The 9,524-nt window shown below is 31.6% G+C and overlaps 1 long non-coding RNA gene across 1 annotated transcript; it reads left to right on the top strand.

Annotated features, from left to right (window-relative positions):
• The first annotated feature begins 827 nt into the window (after positions 1–827).
• Positions 828–3,267, top strand: LOC130809759 (uncharacterized). The gene is made up of 4 exons (XR_009040929.1): positions 828–1,076; positions 1,203–1,394; positions 2,082–2,151; positions 2,555–3,267. It is a non-coding gene; the product is annotated as an uncharacterized LOC130809759 (long non-coding RNA).
• Positions 3,268–9,524: the final 6,257 nt, after the last annotated feature.

Here is a 9,524-nt window from a genome sequence, read left to right as displayed (position 1 = left end):
AACCGATAGAAAATACAACCGAATCGAATGACACCCGTTTAAAATCGATCCGATTACCCGAATGAACACCTCTAGTCGTATCTTGCCTATTGCAACAATTGTATATTGTAGAGGAGATTTGAGTAAGTGATAAAAATTAGGGCCACGTAGCAGTTCTCTCCTCCCGTCACAAATCCTAAAAGCTAATCCTACAAACAAAATTCAAAGTCTCTCATTTTGATTCAAAGTAACGTGGTGATCCTCTTACCACTTATCTCACTAACTTTTCGTATAAAGTGATGCTAGGTATTTTTTTTAATTGATCCAACTCATTTAATTATTTAAATTTTTTACTTTTTCTTGAAAGACATTTAGCAGAAACTTAGTTATTGAAAAAATATTAAACCATTGAACTATTATATGTTTGAATAATTAAAATGAGTAATGAATATGTGGTTGAGGTAGGGCCTTTTTATAACAATTATAATATAACTAAAGCTAAAAATCAACAATGAAATCTCTAGAGTAAATAATAATTGAGTTAATAAAGTTGTTGAATTAAAACTCTTTAGCATAGAAATAGAATTTAAAAAGTAAACATCAAATAAGAAAACAACAATTAATTAAGAAATATGATTTAAAGTGACACGTGGCAAATAATTGTGCATTCCTCAATTCTAAAACCGCCATCTGTCAAAGTGTTTTCTGTAACATTTAGAAAATTAATAATTTAAGATGAGTAAGTTTAAGAGAATTATTAGTGCTAGAATGATCTTAAAAGCACATGACATAAAATGTTCTCAATTTAATTCATCTCTTCTTTTCCTCTTCTTTTAAATTGATAAAAAAAAACCCTCCTTTCTTCCTCCTCACGTGTACCAACCCAAAACAACTAAGCAACCAATTTTCTTCTCCCTCCCATTCGTATGAGCTTATCAAAACCCAAGAACCAAGAGCACCTTCTTCATTCATGCTGTTCCTTCTAAAATTGGCCGAGTTCTTGGTCTTCTTCCTCATTCAATCCATTAATTTTCGAGTAAACCAAGTTCCATGGATACCTTACTCTTCTTGTTGATTGTTGGTGTAAACAAATTAAGGTTTGAATCTCTCAATTTCTATTTGTAATTTTATTCTATTCTTCTTTAATATTCTAATTTTCTTCTCAAGATTCGAACCCTAGCCATATTTGATTGGAATTTCATGTAATATCAACATCCTTGTAGGATTTTATTCCATTGAAGTAGAAATCAGTAAGATAGCAATCGAACCCTTTCCTTTCCCAAGTCTCTGTCCAGCCGAAATGGGGAAAAACAAGTGGAATTTGATCTTGTTTGTTTAAGCATCGAAAATTCAAGACAAACATCAATTTTTGAAGCCTATTTTGTTGTGTTCCTTGCTGACCATCAAAACAGAAGGTAAACTCTTCTTGACTTCTTTTCTCTTCTTTCTCAATGTTTTGTGTTTTTATTCATATGAGGTTGATTTCATTGGCTTACTTTCACTTGCATATTCCTTTACCATATATTAAGCCCTAAAATTTTGATGAATGTTAAAAATTTGTATGAGTAAATTGGATGAGTTCTTAATTGAAAAATTTATGGAAAATGTGTTATGTGATGATGAGAAATTAGTTGTGGATTATAATTTCAGTTGGAGACTACTTTAATGATTTGGTTTTGATTGGTTAGCGTTCTTGGATGGTTTTGAAAGAATCTAGAATTTCTGTGGAAATCATTAGTGATTGGATGAATTAACTGTATTTTCTAATTAGATGGTTTGTCATTCTTGTTTTTGGTCTCTTGGTTTCTTTTAAATATTCTTGGTTTTGAGTCTAGATGAACATAGAAGTGTTTGAATTGGAAATGCAAAGGGAATTGTGGAGACGTATGATCTTTATAAGAAAATAAGCTAGTTTTAAACAAAGTTATATATTTTGATGATTTTGAGGGTTGGAGTTAGAATTTGCACAATCTTTGTTATTAAAAATGTTAGAATAGAAGCTTAAACTAAGATGTTGTCATAGGAGGAGATGCGATGAGTTATATGAATCTAGTTTGTAGTATCATATGCTTTGTTGTGATGTTATATTTGTTATACTTCAGGAGTCGACATCATCGAGGAACTCTTCTAGTGATTGCGGAGAAACAAACTTAGCTACTTGAAGCGTTCTTGGTGAGTAGTAGCAGTCCCTTAAAAGATTTGGCCAGATTACATTCTTGAAAATGAACTTTTTACTAAAGCTCTTTTGAATAGGAAATTGTTGAGACAAATATTGTTGTGAATGCTTATGTTGATATTATGATATGGTCAATGGATCGGGCTTGCGAGCTGGTCATTGACGGAGTTGAGGAACATTGTTTCCTGCTCCCTGTTTTTGAAGCGAATTGTCATTCAGATATTGACCAGCTTCATCCGAGAGCGACATAGTCTTAGAGCTATCAGGCACCTCTCAAACTAGACTCCCTGTGCACACATAGGTCTAGGAAACTGATGTTGTTGAATTACTGTGTTTTGTTGTTTTGGATGTTACTTCTCATTCAGTTTAAACTGACCCTTTGTGGTTTTCAACTTTTAGTTTGTCTACAGATCGAAACCAGTCGGGAATAATGGATTAGCGGAGGTGATTAGAGGTTCCAAGGATGCATACTGAGCTGAGCACGTAGGAATTTGTAGTTTTGTGTTAGGATTTTTGATAAATATAAATTTGATTTGGTTGTGTTGGTTATATTGGACTTGTAGAGTATCGTATGATTATCTTGTGTTTTAGTTAGTTGTTTGTTTTGAGATTTAGCTGAGTTAGTTACGTTAAAGAGCTGGTGACCCCCTTTGCTCAAGTTTTGGAAGTGTGATTTTAGTTTCTTGGGAAATGAACTCCGTGATGACCCTGTTTACTCAGTCAACGGTATGTCGAGTTGTTACAGTTTTCGAATTAGTATATTATGTGTGATATATTTCATACACAAAGCTTTTTGCATTTTATTTTTATTATTTGAAAGATATTTTTTCTATAAATTGGATCTCTTTTAAGTGTGTTAAGATAAACCTTACTTCACTTAGAAGGCGATAGACTAGACGAGCGAGCCATCAACTATTTCAAGAATATAATTTGTGACATTAGATTCTACCATTTATTGTTGATGTGAAGAAGATGGTTCTTGTGAAAATTATATTTTGTCTAAGTAAAAATCCTTACTATTTATCTATTAAAATCAATTTCGCACTTATAAAATATTTAAAATATAGTCATATAATATAGAGCACACATTATGAATAAGTACCTTGCTAAATTTAGGCTTTTAGAAATTAAAATTATTAATCAAAGTACAAAATTAAATAAAGGGTAAATTTATAATATAGTTATTAATGTCAGTTGACATCACTTAAATCCAAAATAAAATTAAGTATTACATGAAAATTTATGTCAAATGGGTTTGTTAATGACTTAGTGTATTTCGTTTCACGAATGATCAAAGGTTCAAAACCATTTTACATGGGTTTTTTTGTTTTCCATTTTGAAATTAGAATAGTATATCTCTATAATTAAATTATTAAATATGACTAGCTACTTTAAGTCCATGCTAATCACATATGACATGTATGTATATTGTATTTGTTGTCATACTAATTGAATTGTTGTTTGCTAATTAATGTTTTGTGCAATTTGGTGTTTTTTGCTTAGTTAGATGAGGACATTATGCTATTAATGTTTGTGAATTTGGGTGTTTTATGCTTAGGTTTAGACAAATAACCATCAAAAAATATTGGAAACTACTCAAAAAAGAATAATAATTGTATTTTTATTGTTTTACAGTTTAAAATGGACGTATATTCTACTATAAAATAATGACATTGTGCGACGCTTTCCGAATTTAAAACTCGACGCGTACCATTACTTCAATTAAAACTTCATTAATTGTAGCTTTTGAAAGTTTTTTGACATCACTTATTTTTTTTTGAATCCGTCACTATTATTAATAATAAGTAAATATTAAATATACATGATAACAGTAAATTAACAAAGAACATTCTTTATTATAAGCAATTTCTTTAGAAGTAGCAATTTTTATAAGGAAAAAACTTCTTGAATTCAACATAAACGGTGGTTATAATGGTTCGCGTTGTTGCCGTGGTGGTGAGAGGCCGAACTGTTAATGGTGGTAGTAGTGGCTAGTGTTGGTCAAGGACCTCAAGGTTGGTGTAGTTGGATCAAATTATAGGTTTTCATGGTTGAGTATATATAATATGTAGAGAATGAGCCTATATACCAAATATACATAAAAACTACTTAGTTGGTCAAGGTAGGTGTGGTTGGATCAAATTATAAGTTTTTAGTGACTAGCAACACTGATTCTTTCTTGGTATTCATTTATCTCAGTTGGAAACACGAGTCAGTTTTTAATTAGGTGTTTGAAAGTCGAATCATAACGATTCGAGGAGGAAGGTACTATAGAGTAAAGATGACAGACAATACATCCCCATTGTAACATATCATGCAATCATTAAGACAACAATCAATTTTCTCAACCTACAATCCAAGAGTTGCAATCTATTTGTTTGTATCATAAAAAATGATTATCATCCCGTTTTCTTTCAACGAAACTTCCCTCATCAATTGCCAGTTAGTTGGAACGTATTATATAATATATAGTCTCTCGCGAATAAGAAAGTATGTCTTTAGACTCATCATTAGTCCTATCATCAATATGTCAAAGAATTGTCTTGATTAAGAGTTCAAATCTTCTTTAACATGCAATGGTGACTGTACAACAACAATGACATCATCAGATAGAGGTGAAAATGATGATTTGTATCGAAAAAATTACTCGTGGTTGCGTTGTACACTATTGGCACATATAGATTTTGAACTATGTATTACTGTAATAACTCTTCAACTACCAAATTGCTTGGTCTAGCTCAAGCATTGTAATGAAGACACTAATCGTAGTAATTTATAACAAAGCCCTTTTTAATAATGATCTTTTACGAGTTTTGAAAATCGTACTCTATGGTTGTCACATTGTTTATATGAACATCTAACATTTTTATGAACTCCTTTTAAACTTTGCTTATATATCTAATTTCTATCAGTAAAGATATTTTATGCAGAAATATTTAATTATTTTAAAAAACTGGACAAAAAAAAAATATTTAACCCGTCCACGACCAAATACCAACCATTTTTCAATTGGTAATTTTCCACTTGAAAAATAGTCAGTAAATGGTCGGAAAACAGTCGGTGTACATTTAACTTCTAAATTTTTGGTGTAATCTAACATAAGTAAAATAAAAAGATTAGATTGCATAACGTATTATGTGACAGAAATTAATGTATAAATTATAAAACATAAATTAACATAAATAAATTAATTAATAAAATACTATTGTTAAAATAATCTAACATAAATAACATAAAATATAATATCAAATTATAAAACATAAATTAACATAAATAAATTAATTAATAAAATATTATTGTTAAAATAATCTAACATAAATAACATAAAATATAATATCAAACAATTCATTAACGAAACTATAATTTATGTATAAATTTTAAACAAAAGAAAAAAGTGTTAATAACATATTTGAATTTTTTGTCTTTTTGGTGTGTTTTTTTGAATAAAAAATGCAATAATTTGGTTCATTATTTATAGACATATAATGATGGGCCGAAAATTTCCTTCAAAAATTATCTGAAATACCGATCAAATTTGCAATTAAGTACAGACTATTTTTTAATACCTAAATATTTTCCGACTGACAATATGTCAGTTGGAGATTTAGTCAAAACTATTCCGACTAATAGGATTGATAGTAAGAAATTTAGTCGGAATTTTTGAACAACAATGTTAGTCAAAAATCTTGACTAATGGGTGTTGATAGGTAATTCAGTCAGAAAATTCCAACTGTTCATGTTAGTCGGAGATTTCAGTTGGTGCACTAACTTTTTATTGTGTGTTTTGTGGGTTTAAAATAAGAACGTGTAACGTATTAATTAGAGTCTAAGTTAAACTAACGAATGGGCTTTGAGATCTTCTGTCCATGTGAAGGCTACACCAAATAATCCAAATGGAATCCAGGTGAAACTGATGAATGAGATTTGAGAAATTTCGGGTTTGTAGTTTTGAATAGATTTGATCCAATTTTTTTTCAGTTTTTTCTGACTAGGTCATTTTCGAATTACGAGTCAAAACTGTCATATGACTCACTAATCTCTAATTGAATTTTAGATTAATTTGGGGTCATGAAAATTGAATAGGTCTTGTAAAACCCCATATGCAAGACGTAGTCCTTCATGAAACAACATAAGTTACTACCAAAAGTGCATTGAAACAACATAAGTTACTACAAAAAGGGCATTTAAATAACAAGCATTGAATATTGTCTTCCTGGACTCTATTGATGAGGTATGAACACCTCGGAAGGTTACCAATTACACAAATTGATAATATTAAAATTGCGAAAATTACGTAGAATAATTTAATTTCCAAAAGTTATATTTACCACCAAATTAACACACTCAAATATCACCAATAAAACACAATAATCATCAATCAAACAATGGTAAAGCAAGTAATAATCAAAGAAAAAGACACAAGAACTTAATATGAAAAACCTTTTCTGTGTAAAGAGTAAAAACCATGAGACTTTACGAGCTCACCAAAAATACTCTAATTACAATAAAAATAGATTACATAAACCTAATCCAAATTTTCAAAGAGTTCTCAAACTACCCAAGAACAAACAATAATAATAAGCAATAATTGAGAAACAAAAGAAGAAGAAAAAACCCAAACGGTAGCTTATGTCAGAAACAAAGTCTATCATTATCTGGTTCGGTCTTGAGTCTATCCATCAAAGCAAGCCAAAGGACACCTAATGTTTAAAGGCAAAGGCACAGACATTAGCACTGTCACTCTGCACCAAGATACTTTCTTTGATTTGCCATGTTGAAATTCTTGTGGTTTTCTTCTTTCTTTGATTACAGAGTTTTTTGGTCCATACAACGTAAGTGGTCTAAATAATGGCAAAGTAGCAATTTTTTAATGCAACAATTTTAAAACTAAAAATCGTAGACCGGATCATTTTAGAACAATTGAATCCAGTATGACTTGGTGTTAAAAACGGTCTAACCAGTTCTCAATATTTTCCAGACTAGAATTCTTAGTCCACTCTTAGTTCCAACAAGTGCCTCAAACTACGCCAATTCTTAGCGTGGATGTGCAAAACATACATAATGCCTAACAATTGAAAGAATTCAAGAGTCAACAATGAAACATACAATTAATTGGCTTGCCTAGCCATTCACTTGAATGTTGAAGTTGTGCCAAGAATGTCTAAAACCTTAAGGGAGTATACTAAACCAAATGGTGGGTTTTGAATTTTGAACCAAATTCCAAATTACAAATCAAAGATATAGAGCGGTCTCAACACGCACAGTGAAAACCCGAACTTGGCTTGAACTTTGTTGAATGTTTTATCGCAATCAAAGATCAACGAGCATATTTACACCCATATGGTTCACCAAGGTAGCAACATTTCCAGGTCTCTAAAAAACAATCTGCACTACAAACAAACTCTTAACATGTAAACTCTGAACAATGTCTCTTGTGTAGAATGTAGATCATGTTGTGTTTTCAAGAATTACCTGGTAATTTCCTAGTGTCCTTGTCTTGAATCCGGCCGCGCAGTAGTCAAAATAGTACTTCCATGTTCTTATAAACTTCTCATCAAAACCCAAGGAAACAATTTTGTTACAAATGCATTCATAAATGATAATTGTACTTCAGTATTACTGAGTTCAGAACAAAGGGATAGGACCCAGTATCAACTTGAGTACTAATAAATTGAGTGACTAACCTTTGGTTCTCTAGAAATCTTTTTCTCCAGCATCTTATAGTTTTGTAATAGTGTATCCCAATATTTTCTAAGTGCTCCACACGGCCCAGAGAACACAAGTCATTGGCAACATTGAACTTGTTTTACACCCGTGGGTTCGGACCCACAAACCACGGGTAATGAGCATTAACTTGCATATATAGGTAATAGGAGGACTACTCGCCAAACATTATATGCAAGTCTATAACCCATTATTTTAGTGATGCCACTAATGTGGGATTTTTCTCACATGTGAAGTATTTACATAAGCCTGATTTATACAAGGTTAAGGAGACTAAAAAAGGAAATATAAATATTACGAATAAAAGGCAATAATAAAATATTCGTAAAATATTTACTCAATATTTACTTTCCTATTTTCCCCCTCAAGTTAGGTCTTCGGGTCACCAATGCCTAACTTGTATAAAGTTTGCTCGAATGCTTCTAATGTAACTACTTTTGTAAGGATATCAGCTAGTTTATCTTTTGATCTAACAAAGAATTAAGCCTTATAATCTTTTTCACGAGTTGCTCCTTTATGAAATTTCTATCAATATCTACATGCTTTGTTCGGTCATGCTGAATCGGGTTCTTAGAGATACTGATTGTTGTTTTATTATCACAGAACAATATACATGCCTTCTTCTACAGAAGGTGTAATTCACTTAGGAGCTTCTTTAGCCATATTACTTGTTTTATTCCTTTGGTAATACCCCAAAGTTCTGTCTCCGCACTTGATAAGGCTACAACCTTTTGCTTCTTACTCTTCCATGAAACCAAGTTTCCCCCAACCAATGTACAATATTTTAAAGTAGATCTTCTATCATCTCGATCTTTTGCCCAATTTGCATCTGCGTAGGCAAGAAGGTCTAAGTGATCATTTTTCTTGAATAGAATGCCCTTGCTACTTGTACCATTTGGGTACCTCAAAATTAAGTGCTGCCATATGATGTATTTGTGGTTGATGCATAAACCTGCTCATTACTCCAACTACATATGCAATGTCTGGGCGTGTGTGAGAGAGCTATATAAGTTTATGAACCTTTCCCTGATATTTCCCTCTGTCTACTAGTTTTTTTCTTCTTTAATCATTTGTAGACTTACAACTAGTGGGTGTCTTCGTACACTTATAATCGACTATGCCTGTTTCTGCTAGCAAGTCAAGAATGTACCCTCCTTTGGCTAATGAAGACACCTCCTTTGACCTCAATACCTCGATACTAAGAAAATATTTAGTTGCCCTAAGTCTTTTTTTTTTCAATTCTTGTGACAATTGTTCCTTGAGAACACATAATTCTTCTTTATTCATATTCGGTAATGATCATATCATCGACATAGATAATCAAACACGTGATATGATCATTTGCCTTTTAAGAAACAAAGTGTGGTCAAAGTTGCTTTGTTTATAGCCAAACTTTCTCATTGTTGTAGTGAATCTCCAAACCATGCCCTTGAAGACTATATAAGACCATATAGAGCTTTATTCAACTTGCATCCTTTTCTTGGATAATAGTTACTAGAGAAGCCCTGAGGAGCCTTCATATATACCTCCTCTTCAACTCTCCTATGTAAGAAAGCATTCTTGACATCAACGTGGTGTAAAGATTGGAGCATTAGAGAACAGAACCCCAATTATATCAATTTTGGCCACTAGAGAAAAGGTTTTA

The sequence above is a fragment of the Amaranthus tricolor genome, chromosome 1 (genome assembly GCF_026212465.1).
Source record: "Amaranthus tricolor cultivar Red isolate AtriRed21 chromosome 1, ASM2621246v1, whole genome shotgun sequence".
Taxonomy (NCBI): Eukaryota; Viridiplantae; Streptophyta; class Magnoliopsida; order Caryophyllales; family Amaranthaceae; genus Amaranthus; species Amaranthus tricolor.
The sequence above is the reverse complement of the archived record's forward strand: the minus strand, read 5'-3'. Positions and strand labels throughout refer to the sequence as shown.